This window comes from Aricia agestis, chromosome Z (assembly GCF_905147365.1).
Source record: "Aricia agestis chromosome Z, ilAriAges1.1, whole genome shotgun sequence".
In the NCBI taxonomy this organism is placed as follows: Eukaryota; Metazoa; Arthropoda; class Insecta; order Lepidoptera; family Lycaenidae; genus Aricia; species Aricia agestis.
In genome coordinates, this window is record NC_056428.1 from 6,259,667 (window position 1) to 6,272,661 (window position 12,995).

Consider the following 12,995-nt stretch of genomic DNA (forward strand, 5'->3'; position numbering starts at 1 on the left):
TTTGAGTTTACGATTTGTTGTATAGCCCGTTTCATTTTATTACCTTTTTATGTCAGCGTTTCATTAAATATCACCATAATATTCTGCTGCAATGTTTATTAAATTTTAGCTCAATTTATTTCGTCAGGGCAATTTTATAGTAGAAAATAATTGAAATTTGAATTTAGTCTAGCTGCAAATTTTAAGATTTGAGACGTGAAAATATTAAAAGTTTTTTTTTATTATTTTTTTATTATGTAATTTGGGGGGCTATTCGCCCATATCCTTTTTTTGCTATCTTTGTTTATAGGTTTTTCGCACCAAGGATAATTGAAATAATATTATTATTACTTAATTGGAATGTTGATTAATCAATCAATCAAAATATTAAAAGTTTAAATCTTATTCATTAAACACTACGTACGGCTTATTCCAGAGGACCCGAGCATCATTTAGTTACTACTAGTACTGAAATTCCGAGAAAATTTTAATACTCCAACTACAATTAGAAAATCGTTCAAAAAATTTTTGGGTAATTTTTTTTTAAATTTCAACACTCGAACACCTTCAATATTTTTAACGTTATCACTTATGAGTTATCACCATCAAAAACCGTTTTACCGGTTACCATATTCATGACAATCAGATAAACTTTGCAGGGTTGATATAATATAACATATAAATATGTAAATTGAGGGTTAGGCCTCCAGTTCGAGGTACTTTAGACCCAGGGATACAATGAAGATAGGCGGTACAATACTTTGGGGTTATAGTTGCCAATATATCGATGAAAGTAGAGTCCGCAAAACATAAAAAAATTTGTTTGAAGTGAAAACTTCTTAGCCAGCGATGTGGATTTTTTTAGGTCAGATCCTAAATTCGTAAAATGGAAAGAGATCGCCAGCCATATGCGGCGTGAGAGAGGAAGTAATATGACAGAGAGAATTAATTTTTATATTACCACAATCGACAGCCAAATGTAAATTTAATAATTTCTTATTATGTCTATAGAAAAAAGGGAAGACATAAAATATATTTAAATTACGAGAAAAGTTTTAATTTCATAGTAAAACTTTTGTTTCTCTATTTATTACCTTTTCTGTTGACCATACATACCCTAGATCAGCGATAGGTGAAAATATTGGAAACTATTATAAAGAGCGCCTACCTTACTTTATCCTGATTCTTTCTACATACTTTTTATGATAAGGTGTACCTTATGACTATTATTCAAATATGGTACGGAACCCTTCGGCGAGAGTCCGACTCGCACTTCACAGATTTTTCGATTCGGTTACTATTCTATAGCATTTATTATTCGCTTGCAATGCTATCTAATTAGTGATTGTCAACTCTCGCTATAAGGAGATGTCCAATTACGACCGAAATATCCCTTGCCCTTTTCATCTGTATGGCAACACTCCGCGTCTTAATTATGTAAATGTTAAGCAGGTAACCTATTTACAGTAATGAACGTTAAGAGTGCCTTTATTTTAGGAAATTATCCTAATGGTTAGTTCAGCTAGCTAATGATAAAAAGATTACTTTAATTCGAACCAGTAGTTTCTGATGTAACCACGTGGTAGAGCCACGCACTTGGTAGAGCCATGCTTCGGCACGAATGCGCCGGCACGATCGGAGAAATACCAATAAGGCTTACAGAAAACCGGCGTGAAACCGGCGGTTGCGCTGTGTTTCGCCGAGTGACTGAATTTACCGGAGGCCCAATCCCCTACCCTATTCCTTTCCTTACCCTCCCTTATTCCCTCTTAAAAGGCCGGCAACGCACCTGCAGCTCTTCTGATGTTGCGAGTGTCCATGTGCGACGGAAGTTGCTTTCCATCAGGTGACCCGTTTGCTTGTTTACCCCTTTGCTTGTTTCATTTAAAAAAACCGTGTTCAAACAAACAAACTTCATAATATTAATTAGATGACGCCCGCAACTCCGTTGTACCAAAAATCGTTTACCGCGCGGGAACCGTACATTTTTCCGGGATAAAAAGTATCCCATGTCCTTTTTCAGGACTCAAAATATCTAAATTCTAAATTTCAACGAAATCGGTTCAGTGGTTTAGGCGTGAGACAGACAAACAGACATATAGACAGGGACGGCAGACACTTTGACATTGATAATATTAGTATGTTAGTATGGATATAAGCTTCATATATTAATACTAGCTGTCCCGGCGAACGTTTCTTTGCCATAAGTATTTCGCCCGTATTATTTTATTGAAGTGACTAAATAAGTATGTCACTATGGCAACGTCCATCGCTATCCCGTCGCACAAACAATGGTAGCCGTCAGTCGCGAGTTGTAATAATTTACTATTATTTATTCAACAAAAATGCACATATCAATATAAAAAGTACCCAGTAGCCGATTCTCAGACCCACTGAATATGCATATAAAATTTGGTTAAAATCAGTAAAGCCGTTTCGGAGGAGTACGCGGCCTAACATTGTGACACGAGAATTTTATATATAATAAGATTAAATTATGGGTACAATTGCAAAATTTGTACTTATATTTGCAATTAAACTTTTCTTATTAACTGTATAAAATGAGAGACTTTATACAAATTTATTCATACATTATCAGTGGAGGTATCTCACGTATTTTATTATATTTTATCGTGAAGGCTGTTTAGAAAAAACAAATTCACGCGGTACGTGGTTGAAGCTACGAGAAAATTTCACTAATATACGAGTTTTGATGGATGTCTGTTACTCTTTTGACGAATATTATAATGTTAGATGATGTATGGACGCTCTGAACATCATACGTACGTAAGTATACACTTACACAAGCATGATTGAACATGAATTCTATGAGATTAAATTGTCAACGTGCGGCACGTGCCGACTGGACGTCAAAAAAAGAGTGCTGCTCTCATGTATCACACGTCTCTTTTTACCACGCAGTGTTACTGACAGTGACATCTCTCTTGCTCAGGCCTTTGTTTCTCTATTCCGTTAGGTATATTAACTTTATGATACAGTGCTATACGCGATCTGCCGCTGTCGACTGTGTTAGGTAAAACGCGACCAAATTAAGTAGGTCGGTCATCTGCATATGAATTCTCTAATAGTATATAGAAATGCAGTTGTTTCTATTTTATATTACTTTAGCGGTAGGTAATATTGTTTTATTGTAACAAATAGAATACACAGCTCAGTTACCCACGCCAATTAAAAGTTTTCGTTAGTATTATTAGTTTACAGTAAAATCTTTGTTTAAAAAGTTTGTTGTTATTATCTGTATGAGACAGGTATTTCAACAAAATCGACAACGAGTCAATTTCTGAGTTTTGTTTACAGGAGTTTATTCTTCCAATAGAGCTGTTGGATTAATTAATTATTAACAAATATTATTTTGACGTCCACGTAGCTATGTCCACACTGTGCACTTTCATCTTCAATTTTCGTCATCAACTTTGCCTCACGTTCGCTGCTGACTCCGCTATAACGCATGCCCTTGACGAACAGAAAAAGGCACAGTGTGGACAAAGCTATTGAGAAATATAATAGGTACACGCAAAAGTGAATAGACAAACTACTGTCAAAAAACTTGAGAGAATAGCATTTTTGCTCTAGTTGTAAGTCGACATGACACTTAATTTGTGTCGTGTCGTTATAACTTTTCCGTCTAGCCCCCTTTCCACTTGGTCGGTGCCCCTGTCGCAACGCGCGATAAGGAACTTCGTTCCAAAAAACAAACCCAGTACTAGCTGAATTTTTAATATCAATAAACGGACATTGCAATTTAAAATTGTAATAATAATTATTATATTATGCATTAGTTATATGCAGCGTGCACGGTATCGTTAACATAACTTTTTCGACTGATTTCCATTACTGTGACTTTAGTTTTTCATTATCGGGTTGTTAAAAGTCGAACGAACAAAGGCTTCCTTTAATCCGCTGAATATTAATACAGATTAAAAATGCGTCGCTCGTGTCGGATCAATCTCTATAAAAACTTCACTGGATTAAGAACTATACACACTTTTTACGCTTCCAGTAGGACATTAGTCCATACCCAATAGAAGTATAGTAATCCATAGCAATTACCAATATTATTAAAAAGATCGCTGAACCAATTCTGCGAATATTCGAAAAACGACATAGGATACTTTTTATCCTGAAAAAAGTACGGTTCCGAATTTTTTATCAAAGGAGTTGCCGGCATCATCTCGGATAGCAATATATTTTATTTAGCAGCCACCAAGATTAGGAACATAATATTATCTTAAACCAATGTTAACTACATTTAAATTCCATGAATAAGAAATATGTATAAGTCGACAAATTAACGATGGCGGATTTCTCATTACTCCAATGTAAACTCCTCCTTAATATTCCATTTAAAAAACGGTGAATTAGCGAGTTCTTAAATATGTTGAGAGCTCCTTAGTAATTCACTCTTGTACACAGGTCAATCACAGACTTAACTTTGTACTTAGAGACCATTTATTATATAGAGTACGTCACACGAATTTCATAATTGAAGTCGTGAGTAGAGTAACTATTAAGTAACAGTCAAAAATGATGGTGATGAAGTAAATGATGATGAAAAAAATTTGTGAATGTCCGTATGTTATAAAATGTTAGTTATCGTGTTCTTGCACTCACGCCTTCAATTTTTAGACCCTATCTCCCCCTCCTTCGCACAGGTGGTCACAATTTTTAAACCAAGTTTTGATATGTCATCTTAACGGATCTGTCAGATTAAGATAGTGGATATCAAGTATAGGTACCCTAAAGAAGCTTACACATGCAGCACAGGGCCTGTAGACAAGCGGCAAAGCGCTAACGCTAACGCTAGCGCTACAAAATGTATGCGATTTGACATAAGTCATCGCTTCGCTAGCGAATACTAATGTCAAATCCATACATTTTGTAGCGCTAGCGTTAGCGTTTTGCCACTTGTCTACGGGGGCTGATGATTTAAAGGTACGGTAAGCCTTTAAGAACATTTTAAAATTTCAAAAATAAAGCTTCAGAATTTCACATGATTTAAGCTTCCCAGATATTTTATGTCGCACTCGACTAAATATTTTAGTCCTTGCTGTCTTAAATTTTGTAGGTAATAAATTCCCAATGTAAGCAATTTTTTATGAATTTTATTTTTCATAACTTTAAAATGGCTGTTGCTCCTTGGCGCACAGCAAAATTAAAAAACTCTCATGTTATTTTTTTCTCCATTTTACCTAATCTACTTAACCTACTAGTTCTCCATGACACTCGAGTAACTACAAAAATAGCACACTTGCCTCCCCTACTATTATTAATTAACAAGAAATCGAAATCATTTGAACAGAATCCGTTACTAATGTAATTTCTGTTTACTGTTATATTTCGCAACCGCCAAACCACCGTGAAAACCAATATTATTCCAACATTTAGTTAATATTCCGAGTACATTATTATCAATATAAACAATTTTAATTAACACCTCCATCGTGGGTATCGCAGACACAATAGATTTTCAATTGTTATGCGGCAGCCGGCTGCCGCTTGGGGATTGATGGTTTAAGTAATAATTATAATAATACAAGTTATTTAATGTGTGTAAGTGTTGGACCGAAGAATGGAAAGTCGAAAAGAAACTAGAAAGCCGATTTTCAAAATTGCTGTACAGGTTTAATTAATTACATAATAATAACTAGCTAAAAGCCGAGCTTTGTGAGGGCTCGCGTCATCATAAATTGACTGACTGATGATACCACATATCTGATATCTATGTATATAGAAATAAAAATTAGCACAAATCAATAGGCGTGATAGTTTTTCCGTACCACAAAAATCAAAATGGGTTGTGAGATATAGTAGGGCTCGCTTCGCTCGCCTTGATTAGGTTTCGCTTCACTAGCCCTCATAATCCAATGGTTTACTAACCTTGAAGTTATATTCATTGCACTCAATTCTAGTACCTACTTGCCGCATGCTAGAATGTATTTAAATATAAAAAAATATTTGGCATTCGGGGACTGCCGCGGTAAAGTCTGCTATTCTACACGCATACGTCTAGTCGCACGCACTCAAACACCGTGCCGAATTGTACCTAATTGAAATGACGTTAGACGATGTGTTAGGTTTATTTTCGTAACGGAATTTTTTGATTCGGTCGCCGCGCTCAAAACCCGTTATAAAAGCTATGCAAATTTGAAAACAGCATTTCGGGAAACAGATCATTCCATTTCAATGTTTTCTAGAAAATTAACATTTGAAGCTGAAATATTGACCGAGAATATTGTTTTGGCCGAAGGTGGCCGAAGCCGTACATGGGGCGCAAATTACCATTTACCACAAAAGCTATCTAGATTCTAGATGACGCCTGCAACTACGTTGCGCCAATACTCGTTTATCGCAGTTAATATAATAACTGTATAGTTTAATAACTGTACATTTATCCGGGACAAAAAGTATCCTAAGTCCTTTCCCGGGACTCAAAGTATCTCCATACCAAATTTCAGCAAAATCGGTTCAGCGGTTTGGGCGTGAAGAGGTAACAGACAGATACACTTTCGAATTTAAAATATTAGCATGTATTTAATATTCAGAACAATAATAATTATGTAGTACGTTTACAATATTTTTAAACAATGAATTTTGTCCAAAAATGGCTGACATAATATTATATTTTTAGTTTATCTGATTAACTTCACGCGCTGTTGGCAGACAATGCGCTAGATTAATAAATTAAAAACTATTCACGATAACGCTTCGTGTAAAAATTAATAAAATACTGCAAAAATGTGTGCTTCGTATATTATTAAATAATTTAGATTTTAGAATGGCGAAAACAATTAATGTAGTGGACATAATAATATTATTTTGTTTTCCTCGATCATAGAACCTCCTCCTTTTTGGAAATCGATTGAAAGTTAGCGTAATATAATATTTTTAGAGTTCCGTACCCAAAGGGTAAAAACGGGACCCTATTACTGAGACCTCGATGTCTGTCCCTCTGTCCGTCTGTCTCCAGGCTGTAACTCAAGAACCGCTATACCTAGACTTCTGAAATTTTCTCAGATTGTGTATATCTGTTGCCGCATAGGTTGTCGCTATAACAAGAAATACTAAAAACAAAATAAAATTAATATTTAAGGGGGGCTCCCATACAACAAACGTGATTTTTTTGGCCTTTTTTGCTCCATATGGCATATAATAAAGGCAACAGGTAGGTACTTGATTTTTTCTCAAAGTCCTTAGTTATATGTGTACTTTAATAAATATTAACGGAACCCTTAGTGCGCGAGTCCGACTCGCACTTGGCCGATTATTTCAACACAGCATAATTATATCTTTAAGTTTTGTATACTTATTAAATATTGATTATTATTTAGCGAACCTACAGAAAATGGTAATTTCAATGGTTACATAATATAATGGTTACATTATATTATGACTTTCTTGAAGGTGTACTTTGTACAACAATATTATGTCGCGCACATTTTGTCATGCCATATTTTCCATACATTTTGTATGTATAATGTGACCCGTGTGCTCCGTGTGCATGTCAGGTAGGTGTGATCGGTGTTTATAACATCACATTTCTCAGTAGTTTATAGTAGTACATCTGCGTTCTCATCTTAGAATACGCGAATCAAGTGCACGTAATTACAATAATTTTCATTACAATTTATGAAGGAAATTCATAATGTACTACGCAAATTCATAAAATTTAAAATTCATAAAAGTCAAAAAATGCTTTAACAAAATGTCATCGAAATGCACTGTATCTAGGCGTCTGGCGTATAAAATATGTACACCTTGGTTTTTAAACTCGGGTCGGTCATACAAATTCCGTTGCCCTAGCTACGTTTTTACGACACTACGAGCTATATTTGAGCGTGTCATGTGTATATGAAAGTTATCGTTTTTGTATGCTGTGTAGAAATTAAAAATATTTTCTTTAAATGGTCTATAAATTAAAAATGCATCGCATGGCATATACTGATCATATAGAATAAAAATCACATCAACACGGCAAGCGACCGCGATCGACAAAAATTCAAATAAAGTGACACTGTGGCACAGAATAGATAATAGTCTGTTGTGCCACTGTGTGACAAAAGCCATAGTATTTTGCTCTACGCCACGATAAAGCAGCAGCACCTGCAGCAGCGTGGGTCGCAAAACCATTGTCGGTAGAAAATGTAACCAGAAAAATAGCCTTTGTTACAAAGTAACATTTTTTTTGTCGGTCGTGGTCGCTCTTGAGTCGTGACAAAGATCGGACAGTCACCTCGTAGCGCGCGAATACTTTGATGTCAACTTAGCTCACTGACCTCCATTATACAAGTACTTACGCTGGACTTATGATACCCTTTGAAATTACAGCTATTTTTTGTGCCTATTCGAAGCGGAATCAGCGCCCCCAATGCGGGTGAAGAGACCTAAATCTGACGTAAAAATAACGTTTGAAAGTCGCCATATTGGCGCTAATAGCAGTAGTGAGAGTACTTGGAACTAATACTAGTGATGACAACCAATAATGATTAAGCAGCCATTTGCAATTTACGTCAAATTTAGTTCTCTACCCCCGCATTGGGGGCGCTGATTCCGCTTGAAATAGGCACAAAAAGCAGGTGGGTATCATAAGTCCAGCGTACTTGTATAATGGAGGTCAGTGACTTAGCTGTATATAACTTAATATTGTCACAATACAAGTATACTGTGTATACTTGTATTGTGACAATATTGTACACAATACAGCGAGATAACAAAACGCCGCCGTCTTTAATGTCTAGTGTCTGTTGTACCTTATCTACGTGCATTGAGTTTGTTTCGCCGGTTTTAATTATAAGGGGAGTTTGTAAGCTTGAAGCAAGATGGTTAAAATATCAGAAGACCAAGACGCCACGTTTTTATGCCTCTTATGAAACCAATATGCATCCATACTAATAATTATAAGAAATGCGAAATAGCATCTGATTGATTAAACCGATTTTGCTGAAATCTGGTATGGAGATACTTCGAGTCCCGGGAAAGGACATAGGATACTTACTTTTTATCCCGGAAAAAAATACGGTTTCCGCGGGACAAACGAATTTTGACGCAACGGACTTGCGTGCGTCATCTAGTATCATAAAAAGTCGTCGCGACACGAAGCGGAGTGTTTTTTTAAGATATTTAAATTTAAACTATATTAATTGTAGGTAACAGACAGACAGACACACTTTTGCATTCATAATATTGGTACTAATCTTGAACTTTATTTTCAATAAGAGCAAATAAAATCATCACGCAAAGTACAAGTTTACACACTTTTATTGGTAACCTCCAAATTAGAAAATTCAATTTAAGTTAAACGCAATAGAAGTCGGAGAAAATGGAAAAATATTTTTCTTTTATAGCTTCATTCATTCCCTAGACAGTTCTTGGGAAATAGTGCCGGTGTGGAATCCATACAAACTTTGATAAATTGGCCCATCCGAACTCTCTGGGTTCTATATTGCACTACTTAAGCGTATGTTCTAAAATATAACCCAATATATACTGGCTGCATTATATTATGACTTTGTTGGGATGCCATTACTGCAAATATGATCTATACAGGGTGGAATAAAACTAAGTCATAATAATTTAGGGTGTTCGTATCCCTCATACAGAATTATTCACTGTTTGTGTCTTGTGATTTGTATGGGCAAGCGCCCCAGCGTCATGGATTTGCTCATACAAATGGTAAAAAAGTATTTCTATTAGCGCTCATACTTTCACAGTGAACTCTATATAAGGAACACATACACACCCTGAAATATTATTACTTAGTTTTGTTACACTCTATAACAATATACAATACATTTACAATAATTACAATCATTTTTCTCACCAATACAATGCTGTGGCACACCAGCACATTTGGCGTCGGATACATGACGTCATGAGCTCTGGCCAATATACTGGATTATATTTCAGAACTTAAGCTTATACTCGATTTACACTCGCGCGCGAGCCACGAGGCGAGCCGCGAGACGCGCCGCGAGCCCTGAGTGTAAACTCGAGCTCGCGGCTCGCAGAGCTCGCGTCGGGAGCGATTTCCACAATGTTACAAGGAGCTCGAGGGGGACGCGAGCTTTGTGTTTACACTCGCGCTTCGACGCGAGCTGCGAGATGCGCCGCGAGCTGAGCCACGAGGCGCGAGTATAAATCTCGTATCAGTGTTACTAACATGCTTAGAAGGATGTTTTATTCATGACATTGTCATGGTAGTGTGAATGCAAAGATGTCAATCACAAAGACTCAACAATCGAACAATGCATGATAAACTGCTGTGTGCTGTGTGAATAATATAGCTCTATCTAATATATAAAATTCTCGTGTCATGGGATGCGTGGTTGAACTCCTTTGAAACGGCTCGACCGATTTTCGTGAATCTTACTACTTTTTTATAATAAATAATAAATATAATAAATAATAGTAAATTATTACAACTCGAGACTGACCGCGACCATTGTTTGTGTGACGGAAGAGCGATGGACGTTGCCATGGTGACATACCTATAAAATCGAAATACTTTATGCGGCAAGACGACATTTGCCGGGACAGCTAGTATTAGGATGAAATTGTTCGGCGTGCATCCGTTGTCTGATTGCCATAACAGAAGTTTTTACTTAGCATGGGATTAGACGATGTGATGTACTGCCAGCTTTCAACTATTGTATATTTATGTATGTTTATCAAATAATTTGATTTGAATTAATTTAATGCGAATTTCCTTTCCATTTTTGCCGAGAGGTATACTGTGCGGGCTTTATACTGCATTTCATGTAACTATTTCAACTAAGTATTTATTTTAAAACGATTTACATATATTATGATAGCAATAAAGTTTAATTTAAACGTTCTTCCTGATAAAATTATTAAAATTAACCGTTTTTTTACTTAGGGATTATTAATAACAAACATGTCACAAGTTTTTTACAACAGATATTAGAGGTAAGATTTTCCGAACCTTCGAGAGTTTTCCAAACGACATAATCGGATTAGGGTGAAACCTTCTCGAAGAAACTTGGCTAAGTGACGCGTGGACATCATTTCGTGACATAATACAGGACTAGATGATGCCTGCTCGTTTACCGCTCGTTTAACGTACATTTTTCCGGGATAAAAACTATCCTATATCCTCTCCCGTCCCTCAATAAGTATCTCCATAGTCCATACCAAATGTTCTCCTTAACCTTTTCAAATTCAAATTTCAAATTCAAATTCAAATTCTTTATTAAGCATACAATAATATACAATAGTATAAAAGCTAGGTAGCGTACATCACGTCGTCTAATCTCATGCTAAGTAAAAACTTGTGTTATGGCAATCAGACAACAGATGCACGCCGAACAATTTTATCCTAATATATATTATTTACACATTCACCCACACACTCACACTACACTTTATCACGTAAAGTCTCTATCGGCGACATGATGCGCGCTTCGTTTGGGCGCCTCCCCCGGAACCTTCGGTAAACTACACCGGCGGGCCAGAACTCCTACACCTCGAAGATGGATAAAACTTGAGTCGGCACTCTCACTACAAAGGAACTGAAATTCACTTTGTGGCGAGAGTGCAGACGCTCCATCCTCAAGGTGTAGGTGGTCTTCTCGCGGATGTAGTTTACGAGGTCTTCTACCGTCATGGACCAGTGCAGGCGCGACACGTAGAGCGGCGTCGCGGACACCTCGCTCCGCAGGCGCAGCTCGGGCACATAAGGTGCGGTGCCGCGGTGGTTTCGGACGGTGGGCTTCCTCTTCTTCCTCCTCTCCACCAGAACGAAGCCCTCCTCGTCGCACCTCCTGCTCTCATCCCTATCGAGTCGAAGATTTTCAGCCTTGCGGCCCTCCTTTGCCCGCGGGGGCGGTGCGGGGCAAGCAGCGACGCTTGCATAATTTTTTGCTTGAGTCCATGGCATCAATTTCGTGTCGACGTCACGCGGTGACGCGGACGGCGAGCTGATGGCGGCGGCTGTTGCTGACCCACTCGATTTCGCTGACGTGCAAAACGGCGAGTCACGCTGAGCTCCGCGACGCATATTTATCGAGCTGCTTGGCCACAAACACCGGCAATTTCGCAGGATTAGTCTGCTTGAGCATGGAGATGATGTCCTGCAAGCTTCGTTCGCTTCCGTCTCTCCTCCGGGACGTCATCTGCGCTGTCTTGCCGAGCGCTTCGTACAGCACGAGCCTACCCTTGCAGATCTCCTCGTTGGTGTAGGTGGACCTGCACAGCTGCACGATGCCATCTTCGTCCATGGTGTTGACGACGTGTTGTACGAACGCCAGCAACTCGTTGGATACGAGCGCCATGGTGTCGGTGCAGCGGCTGTGAGCCGCGCGACTCGCGAAATATTAATTAATTTTATTAATATTTGCTACGTATGTTGCTGAGCGGTGCGCGAACGTTCGCTACCGCGATCAAAACAACACTCCTTTAAAGGCTACAAGGGTGTTTTTACACCCGGGTCACGAAATCTTTTGGCTATAGTTTTTTTATGCGCAAACTGATCGCTCCGCGATTTCGTGTATTCTTCTAATAGATAAATAGCCCCCGAATGCGCAGGAAAAACAGGGATTAGCACACGCAGATTTTGATATACGAATAATATACGAAGGTGGACCGGGTGTTTTTACACCCATTGTAGTCATCAAATAGTACACAGATTCATTGTAGCCTTTAAGGGTAAAAAAACAGATACACACACAGACTGACACACTTTTTCATATTTAGCTTACTTTATGCATCCTTCGTCTTTGTTCCTGCTATTTTGATTGTTTGTGACGATAATACCAGTTTTGAATAATTGCCTATTTCAACAACACTGCCCATACAAACGATATTTACTTTTCAGTTTATTCAATTAAATATTCACATCGGATAAAAGGTTTTAGTTTTTATGGAATGAAATAGTTTTTATTTTTTGGGCTTTGTGGTCAAAGTAAACTTTTATTTCTAAACGCTCTGGAACATTTTGTAAAATCTTTGAAACAATAATATTATTATCATGTTAATAAAAT